Below are 23,387 nucleotides of genomic sequence, written 5' to 3'. Positions count from 1 at the left end.
AGTTCCAATGCGCACAACATCGTCGCAGGCGTCCCCAGGGCAGTATCCTCAGGCCCCTGCTTTTCAATCTGTTCACCTCCGACATGCCAGAACCTCCAGAAGGCGGCATTCTGTCTCTGTTCGCAGATGACACATCCATCGTCTACAACGGTAGAGTGATCAGAGCGCTAGTGGCAAAACTCCAACGAGGCCTGGATGCCCTGACAGAGTACCTCACAAGCTGGAAGATCTGTATCAACGCGGCGACGACGCAGGTCATCATTTTCCCCACTCCAAATCCCTAAACTTGTTCCGCCTGGGGACTGTAAAATCATCCTCAATGGCACGACTGTGGAATGGGCCAATGAGGCAGACTACCTTGGCTTGACCCTCGACAGCAAGCTTATTTTCAGGCAACAGGTTGACAAAACGGTGACAAAGTGTAACGTTTTGTTGAAACTACTGTACCCTTTGATCAACCGCCGGTCGTCATTGTCGCTGAAAAATAAGCTTGCTGTCTACAAGCAAATCATCCTCCCTGTGATCGAATACGGCATGCCGGTCTGGGAGAGCTGCGCTAAAACCCACCACCTCAAACTTCAACGGGTCCAAAACAAATTCCTGAGGATGATCCTCAACACCCCTCCCAGGACAAGAACATCCGAGGTCCACCGTCTGGCCGGAATAAAAACATTACATGAACGCTTTGGTGAGTGTAAAGAAAAGTTTAGGGTCCGTTGCTTGCATTCGGATCAGGCTCCAATTAGGGCGCTAGTTCCAATTAAGGTTATCAAATTTTTATTGTAAATATTAGTGTACATAGTAGTTAGGTTATCAAATTTTACAAACAAATCAATGCCTCCTAAAGGCTAAATTGCCAAACTAGAAAACTTTTTAAATTCGTAAACTAGAGTAAAACTTTGAAAACATAGAACTAAAGCTGAAGGGCCAACTAGCCAAACACTTACCATGTTACATTTTTTAAAAAATATCTGGAAATAAACATGAATTTATTGAAAAAAAAAAAAAAGATCATGTCGTGTGGGCGTGCGAGGAGAATCGCGGCCCCAGATCTGCATTAACTGAACATCTCCGGGTCCGAGGAAAACAACCGAAGCCTATTAGGGAAGTGTTGGCGGGCCTTGATCTCGAATACATGTCCCTCGTCCACCAATTTGTGAAAGTTGCTGATGTAAGATTGTGATCTTAGTCTGCCCACCCCCTTGTCTGTCGTTCCCCATATCGAATGTCTTCCTCTTGTTGTTCATTTCAATGTCTGTCGTTAACCCCTTTCGTATGTCTTCCTCTCATTGTTGTCTCCCAAAAAAATGTTTGTCCCGTTACAGATGTGAAACATCGCCAAGAATGTCAACTATGTGAACATCAGCATCGTAATTACTTAAGCACCCTAAATTCCCTTCCTTTCCTACTATATTTTTGTATTCCCTAACCTCGACCAAACCGCGAGTCTTTCGGTTCCCTAAAACTAACATTATGTATAAGATTTAAGAAATTGTTAAACTTGATTTCGGCTCCGTAACGGCAATTGAGCCTCCAAAATAAACGAAAGAATAAAAAAAAAAAAATTGGCAATTTCGTTCTATTACAAATTTTTAACAGTGCGCATAGCCTGAATAAAAACGTTTCTTTTGAAGTACTGATTTATGTAATAATCTGTGCTCTAAACACAGAAACATTCACTCGAATGGTGAATAAAGATTTGCTTATCCTTTCCATCTAAAACATTTGGTACATAAGCAACCCAGTGAAAAGCAAAACAAGAGCCAATTAAACAGTAAATCGGCTGTTGTCTGGTGTTCATATTTGCTAAAATTATAATCCCTTCCTTGTAGCAAAAACAAAAGCAACAAACCTCCATCCATGATCTGAAAATACTACGACTCAGAAGTAATATGAACATTGTAGATTCCTTTAATTAGTTTAGTTCGACAGTATAAAACAGAATAGGTCCCACTTGCCCCGTTTCAAGGGGTAAGTGGGTCCTACAGGTGAATTTCTTTCTTTCACTACCAATATTTTTTGTAATTGAATAAATGGCTTACAACACGTCTACACTTCAACAACGGAAGCATATAATGACGTATGCGTGGTTAATGTTTTGAAATATCGTGTTTTATAAGTATGCGTTAACAATTTTGCTGAACTAGCGTTTTTTTAGGTCCCACTTGCCCCGGGGTACCTTACTTGAATGAAGTGATCGCTATGGGATCCACCGCCCGGAATTCACGTTCTCCAGTTCTACCGTATTTCCTGGATTGCTGCCACACTTACGCCGACCTTCTGCAGCTCACGAGTCAGGAGCCCAACACTTCAAAGTTCTCACGTTCCAAGATCCGACTTTCCAATCGTTATCCTTTATTAGTTGCCGGGTCTGTTGCCGTTGAATCAATCAGTTTGCTCTACTTATGTCATTTTTGATAACTGTAGAATCTTCGGTAGGCTACCTTACCAGGGTTACGCTACCTACATTGCGTTGAAGGGGCTGCCTTCTCGATGCTGATACGATGGATGCAGCATGATGTACACAGTTTAGTTTAAAGTCCCTCGCTGGCACTCGAACGATGGTCAGCCGCCCATATCATGGGGAACAGACGCTGTTGTGAGCCGCTCCTAACATGGAGATCAGACGCTCGATCAGCAAATATTCGTCGATTCCCAGACTAAACGTTTTAATCACACGACTTACCATTGTTGGCTGCACGATTCCGACTTACGCGAGGTATTTCAACGGAAGAATAACATCAAGTTGAATGCTGCACGAGTTCGACAAACATGTGAGAATCTATTGTGACTTGGAGGAAGAATACATCGCTCTGAGTAAAGACTCACAAGAAGTCATATGGCTACGACAGCTGCTCGAAGATTTTGTAGAAAATCAAAAGTCACCAACAGCAGTTACAAATAATGACAGATTGTATAATTGGAAAGGACTTCTAGAAAATTAAAAGCTGACGAAAAACCAACAAAAGACATATAATAATTCTCAGAGAAAATTCTAATTAAAATAAAACTCAAATCGTAATAATGGTTTTGAGTGTAATTTCTAATAAATTTGTTTCAAATGTTATTAGACATCGTCGTGGGTATAAAAGTTTATATAGTAATATATCATATTTATTTGGTTCCATTCCAACATTGAATTACAAACAATAACTAATGTTACTTGAGTTTACCTCAACATACACCTACAGTACAATAACACCTGATCACCGGAGCCTAGTAGCACCTTATGAGTAATTAAAAACAACGAAACAAGTTAACAATAAGAAATAAGAATCTCTCTTACAGTCTTAATCGATGATAAACGGTGGGATGTGCCCATTGAACTTCCGCTCGATCTCTTCGGCAACGGCCAGGCAATGTCGGTCACGTTTGCGGCTGGCTACAACCTGTATTCCCAACGGCAAACCATCGGGATCCAAACCGAGTGGTATCTGAGTGGCCGGTACATGCAAAACGTTGAACAGACACCAATAGCTGAAGTTGTAAACATTTACGAACGCAGAATAATGATACGGTGCGGTGTGGGTCGTACTGTGATAAAACAAAACGCCATCGTCTCCGAGCAGCTCTGTTAGCTCCTGGTCACATTGACGAGTAATTTCTTTGATTTTATCCGCATTCTCCTGTGGCAGGATGCTATCGATTAACGAGTAGATGGAGGCCAAGGTGTAATCACTGTTTCCGACGAGTTTCTTTGCTAGTTCAACCAACGGTGTGAGTGGCTTTCCGTTTCCTAGCAGGGTGCCAAAATTGGCCGGTTCTTGTGTCATCCAATAGCGCCACATGTTGGTAGTTTTCTCGGTTCCTCTCAAGCTTACCTTCTCTACGCCACCGGGAGCAATTTCCTGAAAGTGCTCCACGATACGATTCATAGCGCGTTGTAACTGCGGATGCACCGAGCTACACTTGATGTCTCCTGAACTGGGTATGTAGAAGTATCGTAGTTTTTTCAAATCAGTTTTTTCGTCCAACTTAAGGAGTTGAGATGATTTTGGTCCAACTAGGATCTGGGAAATAGAATAAAGCAGAATATGGTTGCTGGAAAGTGGAGAGAAAATATATCCAGAGCAAACCTTCATGATTGGCCGTAAATCGGAAGCGAAGCGAGTCATCGGTCCGGCTACAACCATCGTGGTAGCTTCCCTGCCGGTACGTAGGGAGCAGCCCCGAGTGTTGACAATATTGGTCGACGGCTTATGACCATATATTCCACAGTAGAACGCTGGCATTCGGATGGAACCTCCAATATCGGTTCCTAGAACCAAAACGTAGTAAACGTATGATGATATCGTTTAATCAAGGGGCCGTACACATATTACGTAAGCACTTAGGGGGGGGGGGCGGTCAATATCTTACGCTTCATGTAAATAAAAAATCATGTGTGAAAAAAATCTTACATGGGGGGAGTGGGGGTCAAAAAACTCAGAAAAATTGCTTACGTAATAAGTGTACGACCCCCAAGATTCCATATGTGTCTAAAAACGTCAGACTAAAATATTCACGAAATGATTGAATAATATTTAGCACACGGACAAGGAGTAACGACAGATAGTCTTGGACGGCGCTTCATTCTTGGCACACACACAAACGTTGCCCTTGTGCTTACTCGAGAATTTATGAAATAGCATGTTGAGACAGAATATTACATTTTACGGTACGGTTGGTTTGCCGTTTTCGTGGAGTATTTATAAAGAGCCTACCGAGGATACCTACTAGCATAATTGAAAAAGATAAATGGCATTTCTTTCAATTCCTGAACCAAATGATTTTTTATGGCTTTAGCGTAATTAGTATAAGCAAGGAGAAGAATAACACGACTTTGGGGGCAAACTATCTTTAAAGAAAAAAATGATCATGTTTGAGGTGGATGAAACAAAACTATACCTAAAATTAATACGAGCATATGAAAAAATATAGCAAAACCAGGTATCCAGTTTTCCGCGAGCGGTAATGGCCGCCAGCATGCCTGCGGGTTAGTCTCTGATTTGACATTTCTGGAGGTCAACTGCACCCACCGCTCCGAGCATTCTGACCAATGTGGCATAACAGAAGGTGCTGATTAAGTGAATTCAAGCCTTTTTATATACCACATTGATCAAAATGCTCGAACGGTGGGTGCAGTTGACCTCCAGAAAAGTCAAATCAGAGACTAACCCGCAGACAAGCTGGCGGCCATTACTGCTCGCGGAAAACTGGATACAGCTGTCAAAAAGGAAATTTTCCTTAAGAATTGAAACTAATGGATATTTTCCTCCTATGGGTTATACTGGCGAATCAATTTAAATAACTTTTTGCCTTTCTCGTACACTAAGAATGCATAGGATCATTGGAGAAAAAAAAAACTTTTTATATGAGAAGAGTGTTGTAGTAGACCCTCAATCATGGGCGTAGCCAGGATTTCAAGAAGGGGGGGTGGGCAACTTTTTTGGTCTTCTAAATCATAGTTTTATAGTAGTTTTATAAAAACACATGAATATCCAGTTTTCCGCGAGCGGTAATGGCCGCCAGCTTACCTGCGGGTCAGTCTCTGATTTGACGTTTCTGGAGGTCAACTGCACCCACCGCTCCGAGCATTTTGACCAATGTTGCATATAAGAAGGTGCTGATTCAGTGAATTCAAGCCTTTTTATATACCACATTGATCAAAATGCTGCAATGGTGGGTGCAGTTGACCTCCAGAAATGTCAAATCAGAGACTAACCCGCAGGCAAGCTGGCGGCCATTACCGCTCGCGGAAAACTGGATTAACACATGACACCAAATCGAAACAATAATGGATTTAAAAATGCGTGATTTATTGCTCATCAGATATTTTTAAATAAAGTGATACAAATATTAACGAACTTAGTATTCAGTATAAAATCGGCTATATTAATTATTATAAAAATCCTGCATTCTTCCATAAGTTTAAGAAAACTAGAACCATACATCTGAGTTTCAAAACAAATCCTCTCTGAAATAATATTTATTATAAAATAGGCAGAAAAATCAATATGCAAGCTTTCTCCAGGAATTCCTTCGACAATTGCTCCTGGCATTCTATCCGAAATTCTATCAGGGATTCTTTAGGAAAGCCTCCAGTAACTTCTTCGGCAGTGTCTTCAGGAATTCCACCATAAATTTTGCCGGGAATTGATCCGAAAATTCCACCATTATTTACTCCAAGAAAATCTTCACGAACTTCTTTATAAGTTCTGCAGAATTCCCTGCAATAATTCAAATAATTTCCCCAACTAACAATTTTGGTGCTAAAAGCTTCAACTTCTAGCCTTTAGCTGTATAATATTTGAATAAAAGCAGCCAATGCTGAATAAAAGAAAAGCCTCCGCAAATAATCCCTTAAACTTCAACTCGACTATTATCCAAATATCTATCAGCTAGTCAGTGTGTTATAAAACAGCTCTGCAACAAAGCTTATCGGTTAAGAGCTCATGTATGTAACTGAGTTGCTTGTTAGCAACTTCCTATATTAGGGTGGGTAGCATTCACAATGAAATCGTTTTCGTTTTTTATAGCACTAACAATATAGCGTAATGGCGCTATAAATGAACTAACGAAGCTTTCAGGCTACTTCTGTATCTTTGAAGATTACACAACGTTTAAGTAAACCTTATACTGCTTCTTTTAATAGCTTATCAGTATGGAATGTCAAAACCGCAATGTTTACATTTGATTTTTGTTGCCGGAGCTGTGTATGAGCTATTGGTTTCTGTAATGCAGCTACCAAGGTATTTACCTGCTCTTATAGCAACTGACAAAGCGCTGTCATTAATGCTAGCAGATAGCGTAAGAAAACAAGCCATTTAGAAGCGATATTTCTGTTGACGGCTACTGTTAAACGATTAGCAGCAGAGTAGCATCTATACAGGTGAGAAAATGTTGCCTAAAAACAATTTCAGCGATTCATGATGCATAAAAGTTAGCCAACAGAACATGCTGATAGATGTTTGAATAATGGTTGAAATAATGCTGAAAGCATAATTTTTAAGCTTATGTGCTGAAAGCAGCATGTAAGCCTCTTTCTAACGTTTATACAGCATGAATCTGAAAATAGCGTTAGTAAAACAACCTATAGGGTATGCGAAGAAGGACATCCATAATTTTCTTTGTAATTTACATATGTCTAAGTGACGGTGATGATAGAGCAGCGGCCATTGAATCAGGAGATCAGGAGTTCGAATCTAGGTAGCAACAAAATTGATATTTGAGTTTCCACAAAAAACACATTGAATAAACTCTATTACTCTCCTCTCAAATTATATTTAATCAAATTGAATTCAGTGGCTGTATAAAACTTATTTAACAGATTCAAAAAATCTGAATAAGCGCTATTGAAGCGAATTATATTACTAAATGGTTTAGTAAATATTGAGAAAAAATTGTGTAACATGCTGTAAAGTAGTTGTGCAGACACGACAAAAACAGCTGAATAGATTCGCCAGATTTGCTGGTAAAAGCATTGAATAGAAGTTCTTGATCATATGTGTATAGCACACATATTCCGCTTGAAACCGTATAGATGAGTTGAAATAACATTTACATTGACATTAAATGTTAGTTGGGTCGTGCTGTTTCCCATAATTTTTAAGAATAAGAATATTCCGTGGAAACTCCGCAGAATTGTCAGTAAACATTCCTGAGAATTTCACGAAAAATCTTCGAATTTCTTGTTTAAATTCCACAAAATTTCCCGTGAATTGTTTCGAATAATTTCTTGTGAAAATTTCAAAGAATTTCTCCAGGAATTCCAACGGAAATTTATACAGAAATTTTACAGAAAATGAAATCAACAATGGAATTTTCGGAGGAATTCCTAGATTAATTCGCAATGAAATCCTGAAAGAATTCCGGTGGAAACTTCAAGACTGATAGATCCTCCAGGAGTTTCTCCGAAAATTCCTCCTGGAATTCTTGCAGGAGTTCCACCGGCATTTCGACCAAGAATTTCTCTAGGATTTCCTTCGAGAATAATTCCGGTAGTTCTATCGGCAGTTCCTCTGAAAATTCTTCTGGGAATTTCGGCAAAATTGGAATTTATTTAGGCTTCTTCAGGAATTTATATAGGTTTTCCACCAGAAGCTCCTCCGAGAATTTCTCTGCGAGCTCCCCAGGGAATTCTCCGGGAGGTCCTCTGATGATGATGGTCCAGCTACAAACCCCAATAAAGGTTTCAGCTAGACGAGATTTGTCTATAAGATAATGAATTCTCTTGTTTCCGAGAATGCTTCTGGTAGTTTCCCCGGGATTCCTTTGGAAATTCTCCCGGGAGTTTCTTCAGAAATTCTTCCAGAAAATTCCTTCGAGAGTTCCTCCGGGGATTCCACCAGCAATTCATCCGGGAGTTTCTCCGGAAATTCCTCCGGGAGTTCCACCAGAAGCTATTCCAGGAAATTATTCAGGCTTTTTTCAGGAAATCAAAATTCCTCCCGAAGTTCTTCCGATAGTTTCTCTGGGAGCTCATCTGGGAGGTCCTCTAGGAATTCTTCTAGGAGTTCCTCCTGAGATTCCTCCGGCAGTTCCTTCGGGAATTCCTCCGGAAGATCCACCAGCAGTTTCTACGAGAATCCCTCCGGGAGTTTCACCGGCAGTTTCTCCGGGTGTTTCTCTGACAAGGAACTCCCGGAGGAACTCCCAGAGTAATTTCCGGAGGAACTCCCGGAGGATTTTCCATAGGAATTTCCGGAGAAATTATTAGAGGAATTCTCCGAGGAACTGCCGGTGGAACTTCTGGAGGAATTTATTGAAGAACTACAGGAAGAATTTGCGGAGGAAATCCTGGAAGAACTCTCGTAAGAATTCTAGGATGAACTCCCGAAGGACCTTCCGTAAGAATTCCAGGAGGAACTCCTGGAAGAATTCTTAAAAGAACCTCCCGGAGGAATTCCCGTAAGAACTCCCAGAGAAATTCTCCGAGGTACTTCTGGAGGAATTTGTAGATAATGGAAGTCCTGAAATAATTCTTAGAAAAGTTCCTAAAGGAATTTCCGAACAAATATCTGAAGGAATTCCCAGAAAAATACCAGGAGAAATTAATGCAGAAATTCCCAGATGAAATCCTGAAAGTATTCCCAGATGAATTGCTGAAGAAAATCCCTGCGGATTGTTCCGAAGAAATTTCTGGAAGAACTCTTGGCAGATATCCGAGTAAATTCCGAGTGAAATCCAGAAGGAATTCTAGTACACTTCCGCGGAAAATCTCCCGGGAAAATTTTTGAAGGAATTCCTGGAGAAGTACCTGAAGAAACTCCCGAAAAAATACCTGTAAGAATTTCTGCGGAAATACTTGGACGAATTCCAGGAGAAATTCATGAAGATATTTCTAGAGGATTTCTTGAAGGATATTCTGAAGTAATTGCGAAAAGAATTCCAGATTGGAATGCTAGATGATTTCGCTACTGAATGTTTGGAGGTATTCCCGGAAAATTTCCTGGAAGTTCCTAGAGAATTCCTAGGAGAAGTTCCTAGAAGAATTTCTGAAGGAATTTCTTATAGATTTACAAGTGAAATTATGGAGCTAAATCGGAGGATTTTCGTCCTAAATTTTTGAAGAAACTTCTGGTAGAATTTTGGGAAGAAATTCCGTATGTATTCTTGACGGAACTCTCGAATGCATGCCTGAAGGAAATGCCGGATTCTTCCTGAAGAAAGAATAGCCGAAAAAATATCTAGAAGTAAATCTTGGAGAAAAGAAAAGAAATCTTCAAGGAATTTCCTCGTGAATTTCCTAAAAAAAATTAGTGGGGGGTTTCTAGATAAGGAGGAATTACAATTACATGAGAAAGATTTTCGAACGATTTTCAGAGGAATTTGTGGATAACTTTCCGGAGGAATTCAGAAGTTCCCAGGGGAGCTTCTAGAAGGATTTCAAGGAGAATTTTTGAGCCCGAAATGTTTCGAGTTGTTTTGAACTTTCATATATTATGGATCCTGGATACCCTAATCAGTTTTGGGAATCTTTTGAATTTCAACCACCTATTTCTGTATATGATTGGATCGTAAAGTGCACATGTTTGAGGGAATTCATTTCAGTACCCATTCAATCTTTCCACAATTTAGGGGGGAGGCGACGGCCCCGATTGGGCTGCACCTTTGAGTTTTTATCACTTCTCAAGCTTATCCTCGCTTCAATACTCTTTAGGAGGTGATCTGTTAGACCAAGACGAAACTTTGCCATAAAATATTCTCGAATTGGACGCGGGCAGTATGCCCAGAGGATCGAGAATGTTTCCCACCCGAAAACATCCTAGACTGGACCGAGAATCGAGCTCGCCATTGGATTGGATTTAGATCCATTACATTGGATTTAGATCCATATAATATATGACTGTCGAAGTTATTTTTCACTAGACAACAATCTTAAAACAGGTAAAATGGCTCTATCGAAAATGTTGTTCAAATATTTTTCACTTTCCCCATGTATGTTAAAACTCAAGGGCAAGTGAAAATAGCAGATTTTGGTTTAAATAAAAACTTTTAAATCGTTTTCGATGTCACACAATTATTTAATTATTTAATTGCTCAAAATATTCACTTTCCACATCAATGATGAATTTAGAAACGACTATTTTGTTGGAAATCCATTGAATGAAAATAAAAGTAGGTAATAGTTTTTGCCGGTAGTTTAATGTCATGATTAAACAATACCATTGTAGTATGGTGCCGTAAATGGATTTGATTCCAAATATTTGTGTGTCAGGCGAATTCGTTGATAGTTCTGCTTCATGTTTCTAGAACATTGTTACCATTAAAAACGTACACCGATTAATCGGCAGCCATAGTACCCACTTACCCCGTATTTTCACTTTTCCCGGGGTACCTTAAATATAATAAATCCATAATTGCCCGCTGGATTTTAATCCCTAAAATATAACCGGGCTATTGATTTGCCTCCTAGCAATGTAGGAAAAGGGAAGGAATTGATGCAATTGCCCTCGTCCAATTTGAGAAATTGGTATTTTATGGCAAAGGTTCGTCTTTGGTCTAACCGCCTCCTAAAGAGTATTGAAGCTTGGATAAGCTTGAGAAGTGATAAAAAGATTATGAAAACGGTTTCGCGTCCGTTGCGAGTTTAGCAAATGCTAAAACCTACAATAAATTATGATTTACTATGTACTGAATCTATTGAGTAACGTACATTGTCAAATTTACTGAAATTTTGAACTGTTATCTGTTATTCAATGTGATTTTTATGGTATGAATTAATAAGCAATAATAACTTATCGATCTCAAAAACATTTTTATTGCTTTAATATGGCCAATGCGCATTAAAAGCTATTATTCTTTTCAATCAAAGTTAATTGCCTATTTCCGGGGATTAAACCACCCGACTTGGACGTTAATTTACAATGTTATGAGAACTCATATATGAATATGTACGTTATGTGGAAGATATTGGTTTGGAAAAGGTATTGGAGGTAACCACTTTCCCTTCGATGGGACGGTGTTGAACTTAATCTAGAATTAAAAAAAACACCTTAATAAAGAAAAAAAAAAGAAAAAAAAACCTTCGATGGGACTCGAACCCATGACCCTACAGTATGCTAGACTCGTTCAGCTCGTTCAGCTCAGTGCTCAGCGTAGTGCTCGTTCAGCTCAGAGCTCGTTTAGTAGTCGCTAGGTTGCGAAGGACGACGGAGGTCCTTCGTAGCTTAGTTGGTATTGGCTTGAGAAATGGATTGCGAGTGATTTGACCATGCGTCCAATCTGGGAATCTCGAGCTCGTTCAGTAGCCGCTAGGTTGCGAAGGCCGACGGAGGTCCTTCGTAGCTTAGTTGGTTAAAGCACCAGTCTAGCGTACTGTATGAGGGTAATGGGTTCGAGTCCCATCGAAGGGAAAGTGGTTACCTCCAATACATTTTCCAAATCAATATCTTCCATATAACGCTATTATTCTTGTTAATATTAATGCTCTAATACATTTCAGATGGAAATCTAGGAACTTTTTTCAAATGGGCGTAATTGATTCTGACCTTAATTTTTGGAACGGCGATTGTGCTCTTAATTCAAACTCTTTCAGGAATTTTTGTGTCTAACAGAAAGAACAGATTCCGATCTATCTAGTAGTAACGTCAGTCCAATACCAAATTTTCAAAATGACTTATCTGCTTTTGTAAACAAAGATTCAAACGTCGATTTGTCGAATCTGAGAGCACCCCCATCAACACATAGGTGAAGACTTCGACTACCTGTTGATACTCATTGTTTGCGTGGAAGTGCTCTCAGATTCGAAAAATCGACGTTTGAATATTTGTTTACAAAAGCTGTAAGAGGGTTCGTAAGGGGTTTCCTAAAACCTGGCTTATGCGCCAGACGGTGGAAGCCGTCTGCCAGAGTTTCTGGTCAAATTGCCCAGCTAGCTAAATTATTTCCTCTTACGGATCCTACTGATAATCGACACGTTCCAACAAAACCAAATTCCCACCCAAACTAGATTATCTTTCCCAAATTCAATTAATAAAAATTCCAAAATCCTTTAGTTTAAGTCTGATGCACATTAGATTTATTCAAAAATTTATTTTTCTAGTGTAATGAACCCATTAAAAGAAAATGTTTCATGAAAACGGTTATTTAATTTCTAGGGTTGGTAATTTGTGTTCAAGGCTACTTTCAGGTTTAAAAAAAACATGGTTTATTACCGGCAAAGATGCTAATTTGGTACGACATACTTCAAGGCAGTCTGACTGCATTCAAAATTCTAAATTTTGCCTAATGTGACGTCACTTGTACATGTGTGTTCTATTTGAGCTCTGTGAGTCGTTAGTTATTTTGCATGCTACTTTTTGCTCTTAATTTCTATTTACAATGATCGGTTTTAACGATAGTGGCGAGGGTGCTTGATCGTGTAGGTGCAATAGAGTGCTGTTTCGGGTACTTACAACTGTTGAGCTTGTCTGTGCTGACCACTGGCTAGGTAGCAGGTGCGTCCATGTGCCGATCGGGTTTCGCTGAGATTGCACCGTCGAAGGCGAGTCGACCCGTCTAGGGATCGGTTATTGCGTCGCCGCCGGCTTGCGGATGGCAGGAGAGATCGACGTCTAGCACGTTATGGAGAGGACGACGGTTGGCGGTCGGTTGTACTGGCCGCACAGGTGCGTCGATTGATGTGTTCGTCGGCACAGAGTTCTTGGTCCGACGTACCGATGATGGAGCCAGTGGGGTTTATGCGGGAAGTGAGTCGAAGTGCGATTAGATCTGATTCTTCTATCCCGGGGCGTGAGTCAGGGCGATACACACTGGCTGTGGCAAGCTTTCCCCATGCAGAAACTCTCGCAGATTTCAGGGACCACTTGTGTAACAGGTGGTTCTTGCGAGGCCGAAACTATTCATTCGATGACCACGCTCTCTGCATATGCTCTTAGTGGCCGCAGCCACGAGGCGAAGAACATACACAGGGGATCGCCCACAGTCTAATCGATAGCACAACGTAATAAACCTTTTGGCTAGACACAGGGAGCCGGCATATAGATCGCTTGCCGGTGCTCCGAGAGGACCAGCGGTCCTAACCTCCACAAACTCACCACCGACACCCAATGCTCAAACGTGGTCACAGCTAGAGACTATAACAAAAGATATTTAGCACCGAATAGCACCAACAAACTTTCTTCATAATTACCTCACGTTTTTTTTTATACAATTCTTTGGTAATAAAGCGTTTATTCCGACTCACGACTCACTTCCCTAATAATTAAGACTGATTAAAAACCATTCTACTTTACTTGTCACTTAATCTTACTGTTTAAGGAATTCCTTGGAAACACGACTCACGACTTTTAGGGCAATTTTAACCACTTTAGAAAACTGTGAAAATAGCTTTAAACATATTTTAATTAATTTAGATTCACCAGTGTTAAGTTAAACAATATAATTACATTTACTTTTAATTAGGTTTAAATCACTTTTAAAATTCACTTTGGAGTTTTTCTCGTCTTTACTGTTCGGCAGTCTGCACGGGAAAGATCGAGTCGGAGCTCAATCAATCCGGCGAGGCCTCAATTCTTCCGAGATTCCTTTTAATTTCCGATTCTATTTTCTTGAAAATACATTTCCTAATAAATATTTTATTTGTATTACCTGATAAGCTACCAGTTTCATCATAAACTACGCTATACCCATCCCCACTTAATTCCCACTGCAAAATGATTCGAGCACTTATTCTATGGTAGTCTGCCAACCAGGCGCAAATTCATTTTAAAACTCGGGATGTCCATGAAACTACTGCAAGTCTGTTTCATCATCCCCCACTTTCCCCAAAAATTGTGCAACAATTTTTTTCATTATCATAATTAACACTTAAACTATCTTCCACTAAACTAACTATCATCCGAAATTCTTAACTATGCAAAACCGAACCGATATTCTTAAACTTATTAAACGGAAATTTCTTGGAACGGACCCGAGATCCATGCTTTCAGGATCATTTATTCGATACTAACTGAGGCTAACACTTTTGACTCCAATATATTTATTGGAAACTTTCGCAATCAAATAGTTTACTCCAATACATTTACTGGAAAACCGAACGATATCTGTACATATCTAAATCAGCTCAAAAACGGATGAATCTCATCATTATTCGTATTGGTGATTAGAAAAATGTATCTACCAATTCCCAAATCTATATACCATATTATGATACGGATACGAAAATCTTCTCTTGAAGTATTAAATATCACCCTACTCTCCTACTCCCTGTATAATCTACATCTCTCTCGGGTTAATTTTATTACATTTGTGAGTCTTGATTATTGCGTCTATTGAACTTCTGAACGTTATAGTCGGTATCGGTATGTCAATGCAAGCAGTCCGTACTGCTGTCTATTGTGCAGGTGAACTACATGTATGATCTGGGTTATTGACCTTGTATGATGTATTTTGGATGTGGAAATTTATCTGCTTCACCAAAAATGTAAGTATCCTATTTACAGATTTAAATATTCTAATCGAATTCCATTTCATTCTAGTTGCATCTATGAATTCAAACCTTCAATTCCATATATTTCAAGCCTCATCTTCTACTTTTTTATTATACATTGGTTGATCTCTGTGTCTAGATTCGATCGAATCTTTACTGAGTCAACCGAAAAATCTGACATACTTTGTAATCTTTTCTTTAAAAGACGCAAAGCCTTCAATATAGTCCATTGGTCATAGCAACAATTTTATTTACATATTTACAACTTGTTTTCTTTTAGCACAAATATTGTCGAGGAATCATTTTACGCCAAAGTTTGGTTTCCAATGTATGAAAATTTTGTGATTTTTGGTAAGTAGATATTCTTATTCTCTTTCAGTTTTTTGATTGGGAACCATTGCCTTGACTAAACCGATTCACTTCTAATTTTTCTGATTCCGATTGTTCGTGTTTTCTTGGCTATTAGAGAATAGTTTTCTTTGTTTATTTACATAGCTTTCTAAACTTCTTCTAATTTCCAATTCAATTAATTCTTGTTATGCATCATAGCAGTAGTAGTTTTTGTACATAGCTTTGTAATTACTCCATTTGATTTTTTTTATTTATGTTCTTATTTTATGTCATTGTATTTTTATTATTTTTATTATTTCATTTTTTTTTTCTTTAGTTCCTATGTCACATATTTTATGTGAGAGTTGCATTTTGTCTGCTTTGTATTTTTTTCATAGCTTGTGGTATTCTTTATAATTATTCACTAAATTTTTCATGTTTCCATTTTCTTCTTATTTTCTTTCATTTCCCGATTAAACGTATTTTTGTGCCGAGATTTTAATTCTCATGGCTTAGTATTTTGTTTTTTCATAGCTTGTTTACTTATTCTTATTTACAACTTTTTCAGTTGGGATACGTGGTACAGTCCTAGTGATTTTCCATTCATATCTTGCAAAATATAGCACACCTCTCCAACTTTTCTTTTGATGATTGCTTCCGAAAATTTGGGGGCCAATTTAGCATTGAAAGCTTTCGACTTGTCGGACAGAAGGTGATTCTTTTTTAGAATTTTTTCACCTTCTTCGAATTCAAATATTTTCCCAGATCTGAGGTTGTAATATTTAGAATATTTGTCATAAGCTATTTTCAAATTCCTTCTAACGTTTTCGTAAATGTTTGCCATTTTTTCAGAATGTTCTTTTTCTGTTGGCGTAACACCATTATTGGTGTCCCTTAAATGCTGATATTCCTCCCCAGAACTGATCTGATTTCTACCGAAATTGACAAAATAAGGAGAAAACCCACTTGATGCGTGTGAAGCATTGTTGATTGCGTTAGCAATTTTATAAATATTTTCATCCCAATGATCTTGCTCTTTTTGTATCAATGACCGTATAGCCGAAGTTATAACCCGATTTGTCCTTTCCGCATTATTAACTTGGGGAAAATATACTGGTGTCATCCATTGACTAATTCCATATTTTTCAAGTAAAGCTTTGTATTCTTTAGCGCTAAATTGAGCGCCATTGTCTGATAAAATAACCTCGGGAACTCCAAATAAGAGGAAAACCATGTTTTCGAGGAAGAACACTAGTTGTTTTGTTTTTGCCTCTTTTAAAGGTTGTATTATTACAAACTTAGTAAAAATATCAACAATTACTAGAAGACAGGTATTTCCTGTTTTCTTGGCTCTTGGGAATGGCCCCACGTTGGGCGCCATTTGTAAGAGGGTTCGTAAGGGGTTTCCTAAAACCTGGCTTATGCGCCAGACGGTGGAAGCCGTCTGCCAGAGTTTCTGGTCAAATTGCCCAGCTAGCTAAATTATTTCCTCTTACGGATCCTACTGATAATCGACACGTTCCAACAAAACCAAATTCCCACCCAAACTAGATTATCTTTCCCAAATTCAATTAATAAAAATTCCAAAATCCTTTAGTTTAAGTCTGATGCACATTAGATTTATTCAAAAAATTTATTTTTCTAGTGTAATGAACCCATTAAAAGAAAATGTTTCATGAAAACGGTTATTTAATTTCTAGGGTTGGTAATTTGTGTTCAAGGCTACTTTCAGGTTTAAAAAAAACATGGTTTATTACCGGCAAAGATGCTAATTTGGTACGACATACTTCAAGGCAGTCTGACTGCATTCAAAATTCTAAATTTTGCCTAATGTGACGTCACTTGTACATGTGTGTTCTATTTGAGCTCTGTGAGTCGTTAGTTATTTTTGCATGCTACTTTTTGCTCTTAATTTCTATTTACAATGATCGGTTTTAACGATAGTGGCGAGGGTGCTTGATCGTGTAGGTGCAATAGAGTGCTGTTTCGGGTACTTACAACTGTTGAGCTTGTCTGTGCTGACCACTGGCTAGGTAGCAGGTGCGTCCATGTGCCGATCGGGTTTTCGCTGAGATTGCACCGTCGAAGGCGAGTCGACCCGTCTAGGGATCGGTTATTGCGTCGCCGCCGGCTTGCGGATGGCGGGAGAGATCGACGTCTAGCACGTTATGGAGAGGACGACGGTTGGCGGTCGGTTGTACTGGCCGCACAGGTGCGTCGATTGATGTGTTCGTCGGCACAGAGTTCTTGGTCCGACGTACCGATGATGGAGCCAGTGGGGTTTATGCGGGGAAGTGAGTCGAAGTGCGATTAGATCTGATTCTTCTATCCCGGGGCGTGAGTCAGGGCGATACACACTGGCTGTGGCAAGCTTTCCCCATGCAGAATCTCTCGCAGATTTCGGGGACCACTTGGGTAACGGGTGGTTCTTACGAGGCCAACACTATTCATTCGATGACCACGCTCTCTGCATATGCTCTTAGTGGCCGCAGCCACGAGGCGAAGAACATACACAGGGGATCGCCCACAGTCTAATCGATAGCACAACGTAATAAACCTTTTGGCTAGACACAGGGAGCCGGCATATAGATCGCTTGCCGGTGCTCCGAGAGGACCAGCGGTCCTAACCTCCACAAACTCACCACCGACACCCAATGCTCAAACGTGGTCACAGCTAGAGACTATAACAAAAGATATTTAGCACCGAATAGCACCAACAAACTTTCTTCATAATTACCTCACGTTTTTTTTTTTATACAATTCTTTGGTAATAAAGCGTTTATTCCGACTCACGACTCACTTCCCTAATAATTAAGACTGATTAAAAACCATTCTACTTTACTTGTCACTTAATCTTACTGTTTAAGGAATTCCTTGGAAACACGACTCACGACTTTTAGGGCAATTTTAACCACTTTAGAAAACTGTGAAAATAGCTTTAAACATATTTTAATTAATTTAGATTCACCAGTGTTAAGTTAAACAATATAATTACATTTACTTTTAATTAGGTTTAAATCACTTTTAAAATTCACTTTGGAGTTTTCTCGTCTTTACTGTTCGGCAGTCTGCACAGGAAAGATCGAGTCGGAGCTCAATCAATCCGGCGAGGCCTCAATTCTTCCGAGATTCCTTTTAATTTCCGATTCTATTTTCTTGAAAATACATTTCCTAATAAATATTTTATTTGTATTACCTGATAAGCTACCAGTTTCATCATAAACTACGCTATACCCATCCCCACTTAATTCCCACTGCAAAATGATTCGAGCACTTATTCTATGGTAGTCTGCCAACCAGGCGCAAATTATTTTAAAACTCGGGATGTCCATGAAACTACTGCAAGTCTGTTTCAAAGCAGATCAGTCGTTTTGAAAATTTGGTATTGATCTGTTCGAAATATGCTGAATTGGAAGAGTATTAGCCGTTTCAAATTTCAAGGTCAAATATAGTTACGCCTATTTGAAGAAAAAATCCTAGAAATATTGTTTCATTGATGGGTTACCTTCTTGCGCCGTAGTAATACTCTACTCATCTTGCCCCGTAGTATACATTATTTGAACCAGTCAGTTTTATGATTCGTGTTCTGGTATATGTATATGCTAAATAAAATGCAACAAAAAAAATTGTCGTATTGTAACATAGAAAAGCATGCTTCCTGAGACGGTATTAAGTATCATACTTATAATATTAATTTTACTCAGCAAAAAATCGTTTTAAAGAAATTAGCACCGAAACTTTCAAATTCTTTGACACAGATCGATACTTTCAGGCATAACTTAAAAAATGCAGAACATTTTAGAAAAAAAATGTTTTTATTTTCAGTTGGTACCTATACGTATTTTTAAACGAGGATTCAGAATATATATAAAAATCTCATTTTGGCCAAAAATGTCACAACAAAGCGGTTCGAATGTATTCTCTGCTAGGTTCCTGAGAATGTTCCTAAGGATTATAAAGATTTTTGAAAACTATCACATTTTAGAGAGCCAATAGCTGTCGCATGACATTATATTTCTTCATTTGTATGTAGGTAGTCGTCGGAACAATTTATAACTTGATAAAAAATCAAATTCGAAAGCTTGATATGATGTCATATACCTGAAGAATCAAATTATTTCAGCCAGTAAAAAATGGAACGATATTTAAAATAGACATTTCACAAGACCTAAAAATGAAACCCAGTTTAAATGCTTATAAACAAAAATTTACTTACACAAACAATTATTTACAAAATAATACAATGATCACAAGTCTAGCAAAAGAAAAGCAAACGCAAAAAGAGTAGCATAGAATTATTGTTTTAAGATAGTGCGGTCAACAAAAGTGGAGAAGCGTATACCATGAAAAAAACTGACAACTAAAGACCATCACCACCCCGAGCATCGATCGTGTTTATAGAAAAAGGATAGGTGTCACATAGTGATAACAGCATATAAACCGGTTCCAAGGAAAAACAAGACTGAGTGTTAACAAACAGTGAATGCTAAAAAGCATGCCCAAGCGTGTGCAATTACAGACAGCCCAACCACGACGCTCAATTGGTAAGAGTAAATAATTTTAAACCTAATCCGAAGGCAGTGCCGCACGCTGCAATAAGAGCTCCTTCTCCTCCGCTAGAGCCCCCGACAGTGCGTCGGCTATCATAGGGGTTATTGGTCTGGCCGATCAGATTGTTTCTCGTTTCTTGCCTAGTTAGGATAGAGAGAAACAGAAATGCATAATCGATCAGCTGATCATACTAGGGTATCCGAAAAAGCACTGCTTACACAAAACATTGGAACCCCAATGCAGGTACATTATCAATCCATAAAGTTTCATAATTATGAAACAAGTCGTCTAATCGAAAGAGTTTTGAACAAAAGTAAGACTTAGCTAAAATTTCAATATGCATTGCACAACAACATTTTCAAAAAAAGATTAGTTTCACACAATTTCTCTCTGCATATTTTTAATTTGTTTTTTAATTTAGTGCAAAACCATAATTTTTAAAACGATTTGTTTTTTTGGAATACTCTAATGAACACGCGCGTTATCATTTCCTTACCATCGATTTATTTCCGGGATGCTCGTCGTAGCGATAATGATAGCTCCAGCTTCCTTCATAAGCTTAACACATTCAGCGTCTTCTTTGGCCTTCACGTTTTTGCGCGCGGTAATACCGAGTGTATGCAGCTTATCCTTAACGGCGGTACTGTCCTTGGTGGTGAAAGGCACCCCGAGGAAGGGCTTTTCGACAAATTCATTGTCCGAAATGAGCCCCCGCTGTAGGCGATCGTCAATCGCTTTGGCTTCCTCTAGTGCCTCAATGAATGGCCCATCGATTACGGCATTCACCACCGGATTAACTTCATTCAGACGATCGATGTAGGCGGTGACAACTTCGAGGCAGGTCACTTCTTTGGTTCGGATCATTTTGGCAAGCTCTTGCGCACTGTAGGTCACTATGATACGTTTCCGTTGCAGCGGTGGACATCGTGCGCGACTCGGCCCCAGTACCATTTTAACACCAGCTCAACCAGTTTATCAATTAGCAGATGTATTATAACGAAAATGTTGAACACTACGCTATATGCTATGTCCATCATTATTTGGTTCGGTTTGTTCCGTTTCTGCAATAAAATGAAAAACCGTTCACTTGATACTGCAACATATGTTCATCATGTTATTCGTCTATCATGATGTCATTCATTTCCATAATTAGGTAGGGTTATTGCTCTAGTCACAAGGTTTCACTTTAATCAGGACGTACATACTAAGTAAGTAGTTGTTATCTTTTTTCTAGTTAGGTATATACTAGAGACCAGATTAATATTTGGAAAATGAATCTGAGTGGGCTCAAGATTGTATTTTTATCGAACACTGAATAATTTTGTGCATAAACACCAGTAATGTTAGATAATGTTCTCGTTTCCAACATAATTTGTTTTATAACTAACAAGTTCCGCAGGTGACAAGGGTTTTAAATTATTCATTTATGCTAAACATCAGTTCAGATACTGAATTCATTAATGGTAACTTTTGAAATGTGGTTTAACCACATTTAACCTGTTCTAGAAATGATAATGTAAAGAGCTTTCATTCTTCGATGATTTTGTTGCACCCTAATGCCTGTTTAATCAGTTCGTTAACTGATCCGCATTCAATATTTCGCAAGCAGTTTTAATTGCACAAAGTTGTTGCTCTTTACCTACATTTCACGACGTCATCACAATGAAATGTTTTGGAGTTTGCAACCACGATTGCTTGCATATCAAAATACTTACATTCCGGCTTCCTCGTTTGTCACTACTGGTGGACATTCTGATGCAGCCGGGTTTGTTCCTGTTCTAATTTTCAGATCTAATACATGCACTTGACCTCAGTGCACTATGGCTATGACCAACCAGCGAACTACACTACCACAATTCGACAGCAGCTGGAAGGTATCCGTCGTCACACAGATGGAACCAGATCGTTCCAAAAGCAACTACCTACTTGCTGTCGCCGCTTTCACTTCGCGATTGACTGCGCTCATCGTCAGTCGTCGTTTTGAAGCAACCATCGTCTCTCTGTTCTCTCTGCACAGGAAACTATGGGCAGAGAGGTGTAAAACTTTATTCAAACGTTGATGAGAAGTTTCGATATGCCGATGAAATTGGCGTTGTAAAAAAATGAAAAATATGAATTATTTTTTACAAGGCACCCCCTATTTCCCGGGAATTCACGATTAGGTAATTCGTGATTCATGAAGTCAAAGTTCATCATACCCCTATGAGTGATATCTCAAATATTAAGTTATATGGCGTGGTAAGCAGCCAATGTCAATAAAAGAAACTGAATAATCTAAGAAAGGGTAACTATTACAAACTACTACAGGCCTTTCTGGTTCTCCAAAACGTTCTGGAGTACAAAACATGCGATCTACCTGATCAACAAAGTCCTGAGCGATGTATCCGTGTATTGATAAACATCCCAGCAGGTCCATTGAGCCGATAGAATTCCACTTATTATGTTTACTAGCTGCTACAGACTTTGTTAGTTCTCCTAACCGCACGGGAGTTAAAAATATGCAATCTACCCGATCAACCAAGCCCTACACGATGTATCCGTTTAGCGCTAAACATCACAGCATGTTCATTGAACCGATACGATTTCATTCATTATTTTCACATGCTACAATAGGCCCTCCATGATTAGATTTTCTACGACTCGATATCGACTAGTGAAAGCAAATGATGCCATTTTTTTTTGTTGGGGCGTAGAACCACTGCGTCCATTTAGTTGAACTTTTGTGGTATACATAGTATACATGTGATGCCATACTAAAAATATTTTCTCGGTCACTCTGATCTTTCGAACAATTTGCCAAGGAACTTCCATTCCACATCTCGATGTATGCTTGAGTCAATAGTCCTTCCATTAGCGATTCATAACGGAGTATATTATATACCCTTTTTGAAGCTCTGATCATTGTGCATCTTGACTCAAAATCATTTTGGAGCACCTTGGACATTGAATCTCATGCTCATGGAAATAAGGGTCATATGCTTATTACACCGGAATGGGTAAATACCGGTAATGAGGATATTCCGAAAGTCTTGATTGATCTGCCATTGGAGTATGATTAACGATTGACGATCGTGACGACGAAGACGACGATAGTGGATTAAGGATGGAAAAGTGGAGTTTTTTTTATAGAGGGATGAAGGCAAAACTGTCTAACTTGGGTGCTCTCCCTCACACCATGTGAGACTAACTTGGATGCTCACCCTACCACCTAATTCACGCTCTAGCACACAAATCTGAGACTTATTTGGGTGCTCACTCTAGCACACCCTGCCACTCCTCCTGACACACCATGTGGGACTTACTTAGGTTCTCACTTCTGACATGCCATGCGAGCACCGACGAACCGACGTGTCACCCCATGCAAAATAATTCAAATTTGCTGCCCACGACGCCATGATGAAAAATCAACGAACACTACCGCCACCCCCATAATGGCTCGCGAAGTTTTCGTAGCTCAGCCACCAACCTACGTGCATAAACATTGCAGCAGAGTTGTGTCTTAGCTCATTTGACAGGAGCGATCGCCCGCAAAAGCGATTGACCGTTAAAAAGTTTGAGACAATCAGAGAGCGCCAGTGACACGTCGGTTCGT

At 39.1% G+C, this 23,387-nt stretch overlaps 1 long non-coding RNA gene and 1 pseudogene across 2 annotated transcripts; both read right to left on the bottom strand.

Moving 5' to 3' along the window:
* Positions 1–3,092: 3,092 nt before the first annotated feature.
* On the bottom strand, positions 3,093–21,740 carry LOC134203673 (fatty-acid amide hydrolase 2-A-like; annotated as a pseudogene).
* Positions 13,654–18,307, bottom strand: LOC134203674 (uncharacterized). 2 transcript variants are annotated; one of them, XR_009977663.1, is made up of 5 exons: positions 18,240–18,307; positions 18,104–18,180; positions 17,982–18,048; positions 14,074–17,925; positions 13,654–13,680 (listed from the first exon to the last, which is right to left on the bottom strand). It is a non-coding gene; the product is annotated as an uncharacterized LOC134203674 (long non-coding RNA). The 2 variants fall into 2 exon arrangements; XR_009977662.1 differs by lacking the exon at positions 13,654–13,680 and adding an exon at positions 13,685–13,812.
* Positions 21,741–23,387: the final 1,647 nt, after the last annotated feature.

This window comes from Armigeres subalbatus, unplaced genomic scaffold (genome assembly GCF_024139115.2).
Source record: "Armigeres subalbatus isolate Guangzhou_Male unplaced genomic scaffold, GZ_Asu_2 Contig205, whole genome shotgun sequence".
Taxonomy (NCBI): Eukaryota; Metazoa; Arthropoda; class Insecta; order Diptera; family Culicidae; genus Armigeres; species Armigeres subalbatus.
Note: the sequence above shows the minus strand (reverse complement) of the source record. Positions and strands in the feature narration are given on the sequence as shown.